The sequence below is a fragment of the Dermacentor variabilis genome, chromosome 8, assembly GCF_050947875.1.
Source record: "Dermacentor variabilis isolate Ectoservices chromosome 8, ASM5094787v1, whole genome shotgun sequence".
Classification (NCBI taxonomy): Eukaryota; Metazoa; Arthropoda; class Arachnida; order Ixodida; family Ixodidae; genus Dermacentor; species Dermacentor variabilis.
Window position 1 is genome coordinate 109022535 of NC_134575.1, and position 17088 is coordinate 109039622.

Below are 17088 nucleotides of genomic sequence, written 5' to 3' on the forward strand. Positions count from 1 at the left end.
ACCAGGTCAGGTAATCTGTATGCGTTAAACATGCTGTATGCAGTATGTGTTTAACACTTGCAGTGTTATTGTGCGCACGTTAAGTACAAGCACACCATCGCAAACTGCCTGAACTATTGAAAATTTACTTAAACGTGAGATAGCACCAGATAGTCATTCCGCTATCTTGAAGGGCTGTGACCACACTGGTTTGAAGAGATGACTTTCACGCAGCCTGTTTCAGAGGTATGATAAATATTGCAGAATTTAACCAATCCGAAATGCAGCTAAAATAAAATGGACTGTACTCACGTAGCGACCTGTGTCGTATTGTATGGTGCGCTGGAGTTTCGTGCCTTTATACTCAATAAATTCAGATTTGTAGCAGCTGACCGGAGCCCATCGGTACATGTCTCCCGAAACGCCCACCATTATTAGGTCTTCTTCGCTCGTCAGCAGCTGCGTACAAAATGAATGTTTATGATATTGCTCGGATCACGATAGATGTATGGGTACGTGTGTCACGCGTTTGGCAGAGAAGATGCGCAGGAGAACGTGGAGCTTGAAAAAGTCAGGCTACTCCTGCGTTTAGGTGTCATAGAAATTAAGACAATATGACAGTTTACTGCGAAATACAGTTTTTAGCAAAACGATAAATGATTTGTCATTCCTTGTGTTCATAGGTAAAATGATCGGGCCGTTGCGCTGCGTGTCATTCGCCAATAGCCTCGGAAAGTAGCCTCCAGAACAATTATCGCGATGCGATTCCCACTACTTACTGTATCTATTGTGTACTAAACAATTATGTCAAACCAAATAGTCTCAAGTAAGCAATGCAGGTCGCCCAGTATACTGCCAAATGCGCCAACACGCAGAAGTTTATTGGTACGCGAATCTAGAGAAATTGGCTTTTAGACAGGCGCCACGGGCTACGAAAGAAGGACTGAGGTGACAAAAGCACACGCACTAATACACCCACAGCCGACAGATGAAACGAGCACACAAAGTTATTGCATGTAGCTGAAAGGGAGTAGGTTGAAATGAACCACGTGAAATGTCCTGCTAAGCAACGTCAATGATGTGACGTTACTGATCATTGGTTCTGTGGCGGTAGAAGGGCGCATGTAGTACATAGATGTCGAAGAGAAACTCATTGTTCTTCCATCGCAAATAATGTACTTTCCAGAAACGATCGTGATTGCATCTTTGTTTGTTAGTTTATGATTGCAATACGACGAAGTGTGCAAAGCAACTACACATCGTATGGCGCTCCTCCGACAAAGGCAACGACTACCTGAAGGCACGGCAGCAGTTGCTCTCTGAAAACCTCTTATAAATGAAGACACTATATCGCTGCGGCCCGATGCTGTATGCGAAAAGAAAGGACGAAGAGCTGGGGCAATCAGCAACCCTCAATGCCAAAAAATTCGAGGACACCTAAGCACTACGTATGAATTGCAGAAGCAAAAGCATTAATGTATATTTGAACGCCGCTCGAGTTTTGGCCTGCGAGTAATGCTTTCGAGTTTCGCTCCGGGGTATGTTATCATGTTTCAGATGTATTTTCCGTGGGTTATATTTTGCACAGTTTCTAAGTTGGCGCGTTGGCTGCATTTTGTACGATATTGCTCAAAAGCAACGGGTACCGCATGACCGGAAGCAACAGCGGCTAACAAGGCTGGCATGTGCCCGCAGCAGCTAAGCCCAGCCTGGTTGAGAGAGACATGCACCGTGCGCCGGCTTCCAAGAGTGAGACGGCGAACCCTCACGCATGAGTCACGCCACAGCTTCAAAAGAAGATAACGCCCCCCCCCGCCGCGTCTCATCGCCTTATATGCTCCACCGAGGAGCTCTGGTGGCGCGTCGTCGTCGCGATGCCACGCAACACCGACCCCTTCGCCCGCTCTGCATCGTCAAGGCGCACACGTGATGCGGCGTCGCAGCCAGTGGGATTTTAGGTGCCTTTCCCCGGCTACAGACGCCGCCCTTTTTCGCTCAATGGGTCATTAGATGCTTTGGCATAACAGAAAGATTGACGAAAACCAAGCACAGATGATTCACAAACTGACGAGTAGATTACTTGTATTGCACTGCTGCCTGCCTCCATCACATCCCATTGCCCACAGTAAATCTCCTGCCCACATTTTCAGATGCACTAAGCTCAAACGCAATGCATGTTTACTTCAAGATATGGGGTGTCGGTGTATATGAGACATAATTTTGCGCACGCGCACAACGTGCTCGATATGACCTGCCCAAAATTAAGCTCTGGTCTAGAGATCGTCATCCCTCCCTAAGTTGCTTTTAGGTTCGGGCAAGCGAAAGAGATAACCATTGTGCGTGGTTCATGCTCTGGCGGCCGTGTCTGCAATGTACTACACTGGTTTTCCCCGCAAAACCAACGGAAAATGGAAGCAAAACCAGCGTGCTTGTCGAAGAAGTCACCGGTTAGGCGAGAGAGAGACGCCAGTCGCGACAGCGCTCCCGCGTCGCATGTCGCATGGGCACCAAAGGTCTGCAGAAGTGCAAGAAATAGTGCGTACGCATAAAATGCAGAGGGTCCAGAGCAGCTTGTTGGAATGCTTGGCGCAGCAAGAGAACGAGGTCGTCAAATAAAATCACACGGTATTGCGAAGACGGGACAGTGAAGAAATGAGAATTCGGCCCTTTCAGGAGAGACAAAGAGCGAGAGAGAGCATCTGTTGGAGAGGAGAAGCTCATCTCCTGAGATGTCCCTTTACAATAGGAAATGTATAAATTGCTAGTGAGACGGAAAGTATGGTGCTTTCGGTGTGACGAAATGATGTCTCGAAATGGCTACGAACCCTAGACCAATGTTGAAACTGGAACCCACGCCCTTTGGTGTTAACTAAGGCTACGTATCCTCGACCTTCTCTTAGTTAAGGCGATGGTAATTAAGGTACATTAAATTAAGATATATTTATCCCATGTTTTCTTGCTTGAAGAGGTCATTAATGAACTGTTAAGTAATATATAGTTAAGGCCCTCGAACCAACTTCATTTGGTGGGAGTTGAACTCACGAAACTTGGCTTTAAGACGAGATTCATGAGGACATAGCTAATCAAGGCACCCGAACCAACGAGATATGGTGGGAGTCGAGTCCATCACCTTTGCTATTAATTAGGGTGAAGCTAAATAAGGTACATAAATTAAGGTAGAGTTATGTAGGGACTTGAGCCCATGATTTTTCCTGGCAGCCGGACAATCGACCGATAGTGGGAGTCGAACCTACGACCTTGTGCTGCGGCATAATTCTATGCATCGCGCGGTTGTCGCAATGCTTTCGTATTCATCCACGTAGAGATAACTGCCTCTTGAATGTTTACTTCTATCAAGCTACTAGAGAATCCATAAAAATATTATCGTCGTAGGACAATTCCTTAATGCTAAGTACATAACTTAAATATCTGAAGGCGACCTGGCTTGTTGCTCTTTAATGGGGACAGAAAATTTAAGTGAGGAAAATGTAGCCTGTTACATTTCTTGAAGACACAAGTGAATAATATGCGTAAAGAACTATCAGTTTCGCCTCGAAGGTGAAACAATAAATGTGAGAGCAATTTCCGACCCTTGGCATCAAATGTTTATAACAACATTAAACCCACAAAGCTGCCGCATTCAAAATCTAACACATGACTTTGGAAATGTCAATGCCCCTTTCGCGTCAAAAGTTTATGAGAACTTTATAGCCATAAAGTTTCAGAATTGAAATTCATGAGCTCCGCACATTCTGCGGCCTCCGCGCGATGGCGCGATGAGCCCTCTCGTCATCAAAACGCCCTTGCAACTTTGTGCACGGATGGGGCTCCTTTCCGCGAAATGCAGCCCGATTTCACAATGTTCGCTCGGAAATGTCTTTTCAAGCTTGAATAGACATTGTAGACAAAATCTCCGGCTTTATTTCCGCTGCCGGGTGTTGTTTCGGTCGGTGGCGCACGGAGGGGCTGAAGCCCCATGAGCCCTCCCCCCCTCTTGGCTACACCCCTATTTGTAATATTCCTGCCATCTCTTGACCGCACTTCCACAAAGGGTATTACTCATACTTGAAGGGGCAACAATTTTAACTCCTTGAACGTTGTACAAATAGCTGCGCCTAATTACCTTACCCTAATTCGTAATCCGATCTGACTGTATTTAAATGCACTCCGAAATTTGACTTACTCATCTCAATCAAAAAAGAAGTGAGGCGTACAGACAGGACACAAGAGTAGAGAAGTGGACAACACGAACGCCGTGTTGTCCACTTGTCTACTCTTGTGTCCTGTCTGCACGCCGCACTTCTTTTTTGCATAATGAATCGTTACCAACTAGCTGAGCTTTCTGTCGTTCTAAGCTTCATTTGAATCCGCTTCTGTCGGGCGCAGCAGTTAACGTGCTTTCGTAGCGCATTAGACCCGTTCAAATGAAGGCGATGCGCTTAAAAGTTAAAGTGATGAGATGAGATGCGCCAGTTGTCGCATTCATTTAAACGCGGCTATGTAACGGCTCTTGCACCTGCACATGTTTTTTTTTTTTTACCGTGGTTAGTGCATCGCACTTATATACTTGAGCTCCTTTGTTGTAATCCTGTTCTCGTTTGATTTCGTTTGTGTTTATTTATTTAAAATAAGATATGTATGTTTGTGAAAGATCATGGCGTCGACGAAAATTCGCCTGGAACGTTGTTATAATTAGGGTCGCAATAAAATAACAAGTAATCTACCTCAACTGCTACCCAAAAATCCGTTGAAGAATGACATTGGAGGTGGCTATTTCTGGCACTATGTTGCACGAAATGTTATGTGTGGCGCTTCCTTTAGCACCATGCCTTTCGCGTACGTGGGATCCAATTTGCACTTGGAGAGCCACATCCTCAAGGAATATTTTTGAACACCGTGCAGCTTCTGGGACCGCTTTCAGTTACTGGAACTGCGACCACGGTGTAAGATATATAGGTGACGACACCGCACGAGCGATGCACAAGGCACAAGCGACCCAGATAAGGTCCCAGTCAAGCTCCTGCGAACGGGGCTGATGATAGCACCGTCATCCCGGCAAAAGCAAAAACATACGCAACAGATCTCGTTGCCATAACAATTAGGTGATGACATCGCATGGCTCATCCATGTCACATACGCCGCTTACATGGCCTGAACTGTTCCTTGCGGTGTCGCCAGCTGCATCGTCGCAGCTCTTCAAGCAAGCTCACTTGTGATCGCTGACTTGTGAGTGATAGGCAAGCTGCAGCGATGAGTAAGCTGAGTGTTTCGTTCAAAACTGCAACAGTGGCTACACAAGCTGCAAAGGAATGGAAATCTAATTTAATGCTGTTTCTGACCCGAAGCGATTTAAAGACTGGGCAGGAAGCCGTTCCTCGCAAATACCGTGTGCTGAGCCAAAAAGAAGCACTTTGCAGAAAGAATTTATGAAGGCGATGATGGTTGAGAAAAGGGTGCTTCGCTGAGTTTTGTGTCAGCATTTTGCTTCAAGTTACAAAGAGAAACGTGCCGGCAGATCACCTTGCATTTTCCTACCAGCATATGTGAAGAAGCGGAAGACGCCCATGACAAGGGAATCACCCCTACTCACAAGGGCCAGAGAGAAATGACGTACAGAAGAAGTCAGTAGGAATGATGAGGCTTATGGAGCACTCCAACATGATCAGATGAGGCAGCCATCCTCTGCTCTTGTATACGAGGACCCAACCGTTGCTTCTGCAGAAAACGACTTTTTCTTTATTGATCAAAAGTGTACAGAATCTCCCAATTTCAACGTTCATGACGGCTGCCTCACTAGGCATCTCGACACAACGCCCAGCAAGGACTCAGCAGCAGGGGAAACGCAGGCCAGCCCCATCTTCGATGAAATCCGTCGGCGGCTCAACTGCCCACTGCTGCTTGGAACAAGCAATATGTGCATTAAGAGCGGCTTCACAGTTAGTGTTCTATGGAAGTTATCTTATTAGGACAACCCCTTCCATCGAAGGCTCTCTTCGTCCAGCAGGTGAAAACAATCAAAGTTTTCTTGAAGCACTTTTATACTAGGCCGCAAGCTTCAAATAACATGAATTTCAGATGTTTGCCAGCTGAAGGGGACTGTGGCCGTTGTAAGCCAAGTGGTTGAATGTCTTCATGAGCTGCAACTCTGTCCTGGCGGCCCATGCCACGGTAAGCATGCAGATGTGCGCCTCGAATGCATCTACACAGACGCCAGCAGTACCTGGAGGCATAACCCGCGATCCTTAGCTAAGCAGAAATAAATAGCACCGGGCACATATTGCAGTAGGTTGATATTGCACTTGATGCAGCAGTGTGGTGGACTGAGTAGCATATCACCCCCCCCCCCCCTATTGAGTCACGGTTATTCTACTGCAGGCACTCCGACAACATAGTTCTCGCACTTTTTGGTTAGAGTAAACTAATGCGAGAAAACTTCTAAAAAATATCGTAAAACACGGGCATGCTCGAGCACGACAATGTGAAAAAGTAAACAGAAATAATAAATAAATAAATAAATAAATAAGGGATGTTTGGCTGCGCCAACGAGCGTAGTACTCCGTAACAGCTCATTCGAGAGTCGGTGTAGGCGATGCTAGGCCGTTGCTATGCGTAGATTATGGTTTCACTGCACCCTAGCACAGAGGCACGATCCGCTAAGAAGGTTCGTAGATCAGCGAAAGTGTTCATACCATTCCTGGCGAAGCGGGGCAGCGGTTAATTGACACACCACTGCCCCGGCAGGCGGCTGTTTTCAAAACAGCCACCCGTGGGGCTTGTGAGACCCATGTTTTTCTCCCTGCACAATCTCTCGGGAGCTGAAGTTATCCTCGCACGCATGCACGCCCGCATCCTTGCAAGGATGCAGTCGTGGAATCCAGGGTGGTAGTAGGCTAGTAGTGTTTTCACACTAAAACAACGAAACGAGCGAACAAATCAAGAGCAAATCCACGGAGGTATCAACGAGCGATGTGTACGGAAGCTAGAACAAATGCTGCAATGATTTAAGAAACCAACGAGTGAACTAGCGAACAAACGATCAGGACTTGCAACGAGCAAAAAAATGAGCAGGCAAACTAATGCACGAAGAAACGACCAAGCCATCGTTCATGAGAACAAAAGAGACGAGCTTTGGTTACAGCTTCGTTACAAGGGCGCCGGCTCTTACTCGCGTAGCAGGTTGAAATAACCCGCCAAAATTCATTGCCTTCCGTGCGTTCAACTAAACGCTCACAAAACCGCTGGTTCACAAAATTGGACTTAGTAACGAAGCTGCACAGAAACAATGCGGCAAAAGTATTTTCTTATTTTCGTCAGCAACAGTTTCCGGAAAAATGACATTCGCAAGACGCGTATTCCTCGAAGAAAAGCATTGCCGCTGACTCCGACCCGGCTGCTGCGGGAACAGCCATCTCGTGGCATTAAGAGAAACTTGGGGACTTTATTGGGGACCTGGGCGGGCCGCTGTGTTTTCACCTATACTGGGGCCACCCGCCGTGGTTGCTCAGTGGCTATGGTGTTGGGCTGCTGAGCACGAGGTCGCGGGATCGAATCCCGGCCACGGCGGCCGCATTTCGATGGGGGCGAAATGCGAAAACACCCGTGTGCTTAGATTTAGGCGCACGTTAAAGAACCCCAGGTGGTCAAAATTTCCAGAGTCCTCCACTACGGCGTGCCTCATAATCAGAAAGTGGTTTTGGCACGTAAAACCCCAAATATTATTATACTGGGGCCCAAGGCAGGCAGCATATCAGGGAATGCGTCTGCCAAGGTTTGCTCGCTCTCGAGAGAATGACGTGGCACCAATGATGATCTTGATTGGCGTTTCCTTTGAACCGTTGCCTAGACAGACACATTGCATGCTTGATGCAAACAGGTTTTTTTTTTCACATCTGTTGTCATATAATATTGGCACGTGCAAAGGTTTATCTTTTTCGTGTGACCGCCTTTCACCGTCTAAAATAAATGTGTCGCTAAGCGCTGGACGCGCCCGCATCCATCGGAAGTTTCTCGAATGTTACCGGTGGTTCTTTCTGCTGTTTGTTGTCACCGAAGCGTGTGCAATCTCATTGCACGTGCGAAGCGAATTGTGTAGAACTTTCTGGAAGACGCGCGGGCACCAGCGATTACTCTGGAGCACTCGATGGCTCATTTATAAAAGCCGATACGCTTGACGGGCAGATCTGATTTCAACGACCACCAGCTGTGTTCGTCGCTACCACTGTGCTTTGAGTGTAACTAACTTTGATTGGGTGAACTTGTGCCCACCGAAGCAATCGTTGCATTCAATTACGATGTGCGGAGTCCTTTCCGGGCTTGTCTTGCTGTACGCGCATGCCTCATCCAGTGACACATATTTGTTTCCAAATGTTTTTTTTTCTCACGCGGCCCGCTAGGGCCTCAAATAGCAAGACACTGTTTTTTGCGTCATCATACAAGCCTTCCCGGCTAATTTCTGTTTTCCTGCTTTTCTATATCCCCCTTCTTTATCGTGTCTACCTTTCGCATAGAAGTGACCGTCGGTGTTTCTCACCTCCTTTTCATAATTCCACGTAGTATATTCACGCTTTTAATTGCCCTGTGCTCTACTGGCCTCGATGCTCCTCTTACAACCGTGCGGCACCGCATGGTACCAAGGTTAACACTGGTAGAAATGCCCGGTGGTACAATACCACCGTGGGGTCTTTACCGCTCCGTTAGATTGCCCGCTCTTGTGGACCAGTTCATGTAAACGGTTAGACACAAAATATTACCAGTTACGTCTCAAAGAAACAAAATGCATTAAAATCCCTATTATTGTAAATGTTTACTTCGTGTTTGTAGAAGTTCGTGATAGTCACAATTTAGTTTTCTGTAAGGAAGAACTGTACACGTTTAATCGTTTTTTCGCCGTTGTAGCTGTGAGGTCCAGCTAAATAGGTTTCTGCTTATGGGGCTAAAAACGCGATGCGAATGTCAGGCAGCAAGGAGAGCAATTTGCATGAAAGTACAGGTGATCCTCCACACTTACGTGCATTGGTTCCATGGTCCTGTGCACTTTAGCGTTATTACAGTCCATGTATTATTATCGTCATACCATAGAAAACAAGACAATAGAAAATAGATAAAGGCACTGGCTTAACAACAAGGTAAATACATGAGAATGCTCTGGAATAAATGCTGTTGTAGATAATAATGTATTGTCATTTATGCATACTTTTTTTGCCGCTCGAGCATAGGAGAGCAAGAGATGGACGGGCAGGCACATGTAAGCTCAAAAGCGACTTCAATTACCTGCTCTCAATGTGCCACCGCTGTGCATCTAGGGAACTTCCACCTGTCCCTCTGGCGTCTCGTTTGACTATCAGAACTTACCTTCATAGGCTGTACAGGACTGGTCAAATTTTATAAGCGAAATGGAAACATGCCTCTAGTGTACGCTGTGATATAGGTAGATTTGCTCTACTTCGTTGGAAATAATCCGGTTAACAGTATGCATTGCGCAGGTATCTAGTATTTAAATGCGTTTTGTCAAGTTTTTTTTTTTGCAATTTAAAGGGTGCTACGAACCTCCTGATGCTAATAAAGTTAAGTGCTTGCGCACCTTCGACACACACGGGGCTTGACATTAAAATTGGCACATGAGACTTGTGCCTCCACATAGCATTTCGATTCCGGGTTAGTTGCGGCAGAAGTGTGGTACTGCGAAACAATGCTCTATCCACGCCATAGCACAAGCGTGTAGTTGAGGGAGCGGCTGTGTCGCACACGCAGCCGGGTGCATCAAGTTCATCGCTGGATTTTGTGTTTTTTTACTATTCACATAAGGAATAAATTTTATTCGGTGTTACGTGGGTCGTGTATTTCTGTATCGTCTGATGTTATGTTGTTACGGAAGGATGAAAGAAGAGAAAAGGAAGAAGATCGCTAGACGCTGGCTGCTGCCCGTTGTTTCTGGCGAGCAATTTTAACCACATTCACTCTGCTTGTATATATGTAATGTAAATAGAGTCTGTATGTACTCCCAACATCGCCGCAACAATATTATGAATTAAAATGATAGGCAACTGCAAACGAACGTAACAAACCAACTTAGCAGTAGTATTTACCTGTACTTTAAACACTCGGAATTTATTGGGACTCTAACCTCAGTTTTATTGGCCGTGTTTTTGCATGGTAATACTTGTGTCAACGAATGGCGACAATTCTTACAGTGGTGCCGCGGGGCTTCTTCGGTTTAAGAGCTCACTGGGACTACGCCAAGTCACAAGTGAAGAGGTGGCGCCCGTAACGTTCACATATCATAGTAATAACACGCGTATTTCTTATACACGGGCGCGAGAAAACTATGTCTAACCTACACACACAAATACATGCACAAACACACAAACCAATAGAATTTCAAGCTTACCGCAGGTTTTAGGAAGGCAAGTGCCTGATGTAAAATTATGGCTCCCTTCCTTCGTCACATGTGTTATGGAAACTTCTTTTCTCGTCTAACAGGCGTGTGATGTGGGTGTTACAGTTTTCTTATTCCGTTAGCACAAATATCCCGGCCGCTCGCCACGCAAACGGTTGACAGAGCCAAGTACAGTATTCGCTTCAAAAGAAATCTATTAGGGGACCTGTGCGACAATGTATCTAGCAAGACGTCTTGTTTTTCGTGGCGCTTGGAGCCGTAATGCAGAACTGAATCAGAGAATCTGTACACGCCTGTTGGCACTTAAGGGGCCGCTAAAGCAATTTTCAAACTAACCAAAGAACCGCGTCACAATTCATTAATGTTGTCCCGCCAATCTGATGCCGGAAACGTTTTTGAAATTCTTAAGATATTGGCACAGCTATCACACCTATAAGCGGCCTCTTTTCTCTGTTCGTCTCTGCTAGCGCAATAGAAGCCACACTAGAGGCATAGCCCGGCTACATATAGAGACGCGCGTTCTCTTACCGTCTCCCATTTAGCTCGGCCGTGACAGGGGAGAAGCCAAGAGGGCCAAACGCCGCCTAGAAGTTGGGTGCATGAGCTGCGAAAGGGCTCGTCGTGGCACGCCGAGGTGGCAGCGCTAGACTACGTGCAGTGGTCGTCTCTACCATTAACACACTGTTCTAGAAGCTTATAGTCAAGGGAATAACTAAGTTCTTCGCAATATATAGTACACTAATACTACATCAGCACAGATTTTGCCCTAACAAGTAGAACAGAACTGCACTTATTAGTGTTACAAACCATATTAACACTTGTCTGAATTACAACGAAGTAGTAATTGGCATATTCCTAGACATTAAAGAAGCGTGCGACACCGTCGATCGCCAGATCCTGTTAAAGAAACTGCAGTGTTATGGATTTCGAGGAGACAGCTTATATTTCTTTCAGAATTACTTAGAAGAAACATACCAGAGCGTATACTTGGCTAGTGTCGCGTCCGATTTCCTCCCCATTACACACGGCATTCCGCAGGGATCGGTTTGGGTCTGATACTATTTCCCGTGTACATCAATGCCCTACCCCAAAGCCTTGATAAGGGTTAGGAAATTATGTATGGTGATGATACCATAGTTTAAATATCAGGAAAAGGCATCAATCACTTAGAAAGCAGTGGTAATAGAGAACTAGAAATCGTAAGAAACTGATTAAAGGATAAAAATATAACACTAAATATATATAAAACAAAATGCACTATATTTTCGTCTGATAGAGGTTAAATACTAGGAATAACTTTGATGATTGCGATGAAAACAATGATAGAAACTCAGGAATATAGATATCTCAGTATAACGTTACATTCAACCCTTCATTATGAGGCACACATAGCAAATGCTTGCAGTCGGCTCAGTCATGCATGCTTTCCTTTATATCAGGCGCGTCAGCATGTTCCCGGATGTACACTACGAATGACTTAATTTAGTCTTTTCATAGTCACTTACCCTAATGTATTGATACATGGGGGCATATGTATTTATCTTATCGAGACCAAGTAATCAAACTGCAGAAAAGATCGCTTCGAATTATGTCCTTCTCTTGTTATACTGAACACACGGTGCCGCTATTAAAAATGAAACTAACATTATGCCATTCCTCATTATGAGAGACTTCAAAACAGCGTGCTGAGTTCATGCGACACTTTCGGACAACCACCCGCTTCCAAGTACCTCTTTCATCACACCACACAGACAGACAAGGACACAATTCAACAAAAATTTTAACGTACCAACTTTTAGCAATTTATATGGTAGGCGCAGGTTAGCCGACATTGGAACGAAGATATGGAATAATCTTCCGAAGAGGGTAAAAGAGAGTCCATGATTTTAGTATGCTCTTAAGCAATTTATAATTCATAAGCCATGTGTTTCTCTATCGTAATAGTAACGAATTTTGCGATTGTTGTTTTTTCCTTCTGCTATAACACATTTAATTATATCATGTTAACAACAATGTTACCGGAATATGTACTTGGAAATCACATTAGCTGTTAACCCGAGTTGCAATGGTGTTTTTTATTCATTTGTATGGGCCCAAAACTATAGCTAAGAGCGTATAGGAGATTTTCAGCAACGTTTGTAACCACAAAAAGAAATAAAGTGAAAGCTGAAAAAAAGTAGCATCGTGGTGGCTTCTTCAGGAAGCCACCCCGATGTGGAAGGCATTCTGGAGCGGCACTCACCCGACGTTATTCGAAAGCACATTGGCAGTGCAATATACTATCTACACGGAGGACACTTATTTCTCACGCTTTAGTCATAGTTCGGGACCCATTCACTGCCCGTTTCTTTCCTAAGTTCTCAGCAAGGCCACAGCAGACGCGATCGAAAGTACTAATCCGCTTGTCTACTCACCGCATTCTCGATAAGGCACGCATGCCCAGTCCATCCTCCGAAACTTTCCGTGTTTGCAGCCGCAAACGCATCGCCGTCGTTTCTTATTGCAATATGTCTCAGGAACTCCAGGGCACAACTCCTCCGGCACGAAATTGTCCCAGCATTTCACTTTCCATTCATTGTCTCGCCAGCATTCTAGCCAAAAACAATAAAAAAGGAAGCAATGTGTGATTAAGGTTGCCTTGCACCCCTTGTGATATCTAATTTCTTTAGCTTTACTGCTAGCGTATCCAGCTTTTCTGGACATGAGGGTTTAGTTCGCGTGAGCGCCACCACGTGGCGTACTAACCTTAAACTTTTCAAACTTCCCGCGGTGACACGTGATGACGTCAACCAAAAAAATAAAAAAAATAAAAGCTATCCCTGCGCATTGAACTTCGCCACAATGCTTGTCCCGCCGGTGTTATCAGTGGTCTTGATCAAGCGTATTCGCTCGTCGCCTAGAAATTACTCGTCATCCTAAGAGCGTTTAGTCGCGACGAACAATGGTTGATTCTGGGCTTTTGATGCGGTTCTTTTTTTCTTTTTTCCTTTTCCTTTTCTTTTTCTTTTTTTTTTTCATTCTACGGAGTAAAGAAGCTAGCCTAATCGTCAGAAGTACTTCGGGGCAGCCTTTCTTCAGTCGGCACACATTGTTAACGTCCGAACATCGCACAGCGTCTACTAGAGATGCCGTCGTGGACGGATTTTGATTTTCCACTATCGAATTCGTTAAGGTTCACACAATTATTTCGCTAGCGACATTGCAATGCGCACTCATGGGCCACCGCCGCAGCTGCAAATCTAGATGTGCTTAAGCATAAATACATATACATGGATAAGTTGGTTTTTCACCTTAACACAAAAGTCACGATACAAGAGTTGAGCAAACTGTCTCTGTGTCGTCGCAGGGTGTGAGACCGGGCTCGTTGGTATTCCATGTTAAAGTGACTAGCGCAAGAGTGGACACGGGACACTAGAGGCGACAAGGATAAGCGCAAACATCCAACTGGGCGCTTGTCCTTGTAGCGTCTTTAGTGTTCCCTGTCCACTCTTGCACTAGTCACTTCAGTTTGTGTCGTCGTCCGTTAGCATGCTATAGGCGAAGCTGTTCGCAATATTACGTCTCCATTTACCGGCCACCAGGCCAGGTACACCATTGGGTACGACATATACAGTACTTGCGGTTAGTTTCCAAAGTAGTCTCCTATGGCGGTTATCCACGTGCGTGAAGCAAGAACGATATTTAAAATTATTGTGCAGTAATATATGCGGGATTTGTGTGTTCTCCACATTCTCTACCATGTTGCCGTTCCGCCTTTATTATATAGCCGCAATGTAGACTAGCAGCTATCGAACGCCATAAAGGCTATCCACATACTCAAAGACCTCGCGCACAACTCCTGACGCTTAATTGTATTCAAAAGTTGTGCGACTGCCCAGGACATCCTTAACGATTGTTACATAACACATTGTGAGGTTTTACTTGCCAAATTCAAAGGGAGTATGGTAGCGCGATTCAAAGACGGGACAAGAGAAGACACAAAGGGACACACACAGCGCTGTGTGTGCCCCTTTGTGTCTTCTCTGTCTTTGAATCGCGCTACCATACTCCCTTTGAAGATGCATTACAACAAGCCCACATTGCAACCCTCGTTTACTTGCCAAAACCACGATTTCATTAGGAGGCACGCCGTAGTGGACGATTCGAGAATAATTTAGACCACTTGGGATTTTTTAACGTGTGCCTAACCCTAAATACGCGGGTTTTCGCATTTCACACCCATTGAAATACCGCTGCCGTGGTTGGGATTCGATCTCGAGACCTCGTGATTAGCAGCCGAACCCAATAAAAGCTAAGCAACTACGGAGGGGAAGGAATGTTGACAGTAGGAGGAAGGTGACAGCCGCAAGGTGAGACAATTTGTTCCAATCCTCATTGCGCGAAAATCGGTAACATCTGTCGAAGAATGACACCGAAGAATGCACTGTATTCAATGAGTGAAAAAATTATGCGAATCCTATGTATGTGCGAATCGATGTAAGCAAAGCTTTCTGCGTTTGTTGTCATTGTCGTGCGTAATCTCCACAGAGTAGACAGGCACTCTCTAATGAAATGCTGTCAATGTTTGCCTGATTACGCCTGCCATTGTGATGCAAATAAACGGGCGCCTTCAACTCTTTTTCTGAGAAATAAACGCTGAATGAAATGCTGACGTGATCCCCAGTGTCATCTCTTACGCTACTCGCTCCTGCTAGACACAACACAAACACGCAACGACCTTAATGAAGTATCAATTACACGCTAGTTGACACACTGTCGACGTATATTTCCGCTGAGCACCGGGATTGGAGCGTTGTCCTGTCTATGGTGACATTATCCATCTGCAGCCTCGCTCAACAACACCACTCGTTACTCATCACGTTTTTTTTTTGTCGGCAAGAGTATAGTGTTATTTGGATCCCACCGATGGCATCGGTTGTTGGGAACTCGGCGCTGACGCCCGTGGTTGTACCTGGGTCGCAAGCCCCAAGGGTAGCGTTGGCCTGGCGGCCTGGGGTACAACTGGAAGCATCCGAAGGTCCCGGCAAAGCATGAGTCGACTGGTAACAACAAAACAACTTGTTTATTTTAACATCGCAAAGAGTTGGCGGTCAGGTTGACCGAAGTAGAGAGACGGGAGAGCACTTTACTCAACAGAAGAAATCGGAGCCCTCCTTTTGGCGTCCGGGGGCAGCTGTTTTTATACTCTCGCAGTTGAGGGCAAGAAGGAACCCCTCAATAGACGAGCACGTGATTGTACAATGGGCTAATGGTGACGCACACTGTCGTAGCGCCGCCGTTCGGGCACAATGGCACATACACTCACACACGCACATGAAGACACGTGGCATCGGAACATGCCTGGAAACGCCTGGAAACGCCTGGCGGGGAGCGTTGCGGCGACGCCGAACGGGCCAAAATGTCTGCCGCCCCGCCGCAGTCGCGCCTGGAAACGCCTGGAAACGCCTGGCGGGGAGCGTTGCGGCGACGCCGAACGGGCCAAAATGTCTGCCGCCCCGCCGCAGTCGCGCCTGGAAACGCCTGGAAACGCCTGGCGGGGAGCGTTGCGGCGACGCCGAACGGGCCAAAATGTCTGCCGCCCCGCCGCAGTCGCGCCGGCAAAACCGCGTGTCGCAGGCGAAACGCAACAGACCGCCCCGCCGGGGGAAGGAGATCCCGATGGACAGGGGACTGCATCCGCTGTCCGGAGGGATGTCGCTCGATGATGCTCATAACCGAAGTCGGGCGTCCCTCGACGTTTCTTGAGCGCAGCGCACAAAGAAGGCCTCGTTCTCTCGTTCAGGTTCGCACGGGACACTGCAAAGTGACTTCGGGAGAGTTCACATTTTTGTTCTCGTTCCCGGCAAGCGTTAGAACTACGCTGAAACTCAACCGCTCAGTCAGCAAGCACGGCACAACCCTCACTAAGCCCTGCCAGGCTCTTTCCCCTTTTTATACCACTGCCTAGTTCCTTACAGTAGTCTAGCATCACTCAGAACGCGTCCACAAATTGGAAAATTGCACTAGAAAGCATATCATCACTTTGAAACACTAAACAAAAGCAATATGTTAAAAAAAATCCTGCCTCAGGAAGAAAAACATCAGTAACCAACAATTTTGAGGCTGATTCCTACGTTAGGGGCTTCGACTTAAGCCATCGGCGTTACCGTTGAGACTCCCCTTTTTGTAACGCACCTCAAAGGAATATTGTTGTAAAGCGAGGCTCCAGCGCAGGAGGCGGCCATTTTTTGGGAGAGATGGTCTGCAGCCATTGGAGAGGGCAGTGATCCGTCTCAATGATAAACCTCGAGCCGGCTAGATAGCATGACAATTTCTGAACGGCCCACACGAGACATGCACACTCTTTCTCGGTGGCGCTATACGCCTGCTCACGACTGGTCAGCTTACGACTAGCATACAGGACGGGGTGTTCTACTTCTCCCTTTTCCCGTTGGCACAGTACAACGCCCATGCCTCGCTCACTAGCATCGCACTGAACAATGAACCCTTTTGTATAGTCTGGCGATCGTAGCACAGGCTGGTTTGTTAGGGCACTCTTTAGGGCGCTAAAAGCTCTTTCCTTTGTCTCGTCCCAGACGACTGTTTGAGGCTCTGTCTTTCTTAGAGCATCCGTCAGGGGAGCCGCGATATCAGAGTACCTAGGGATGTACCTCTGATAGTAGCCGGCGACACCCATGAACGACCGAATATCGGTCTTGGTGCGCGGTTGCGGA

The 17088-nt window shown here is 46.5% G+C and overlaps 1 long non-coding RNA gene across 2 annotated transcripts in view; it reads right to left on the reverse strand.

Moving 5' to 3' along the window:
- Positions 1-296: 296 nt before the first annotated feature.
- The window catches only part of LOC142591221 (uncharacterized), a 46578-nt gene continuing 29786 nt past the window's right edge, over positions 297-17088 (reverse strand). For both annotated transcript variants that reach the window (XR_012830394.1, XR_012830395.1), the window contains exons 3-5: positions 12790-12966; positions 8987-9012; positions 297-438 (exon numbers count right to left, since the gene is read on the reverse strand). This is a non-coding gene — a long non-coding RNA (uncharacterized LOC142591221). The remainder of the gene's footprint in view (positions 439-8986; positions 9013-12789; positions 12967-17088) is intronic.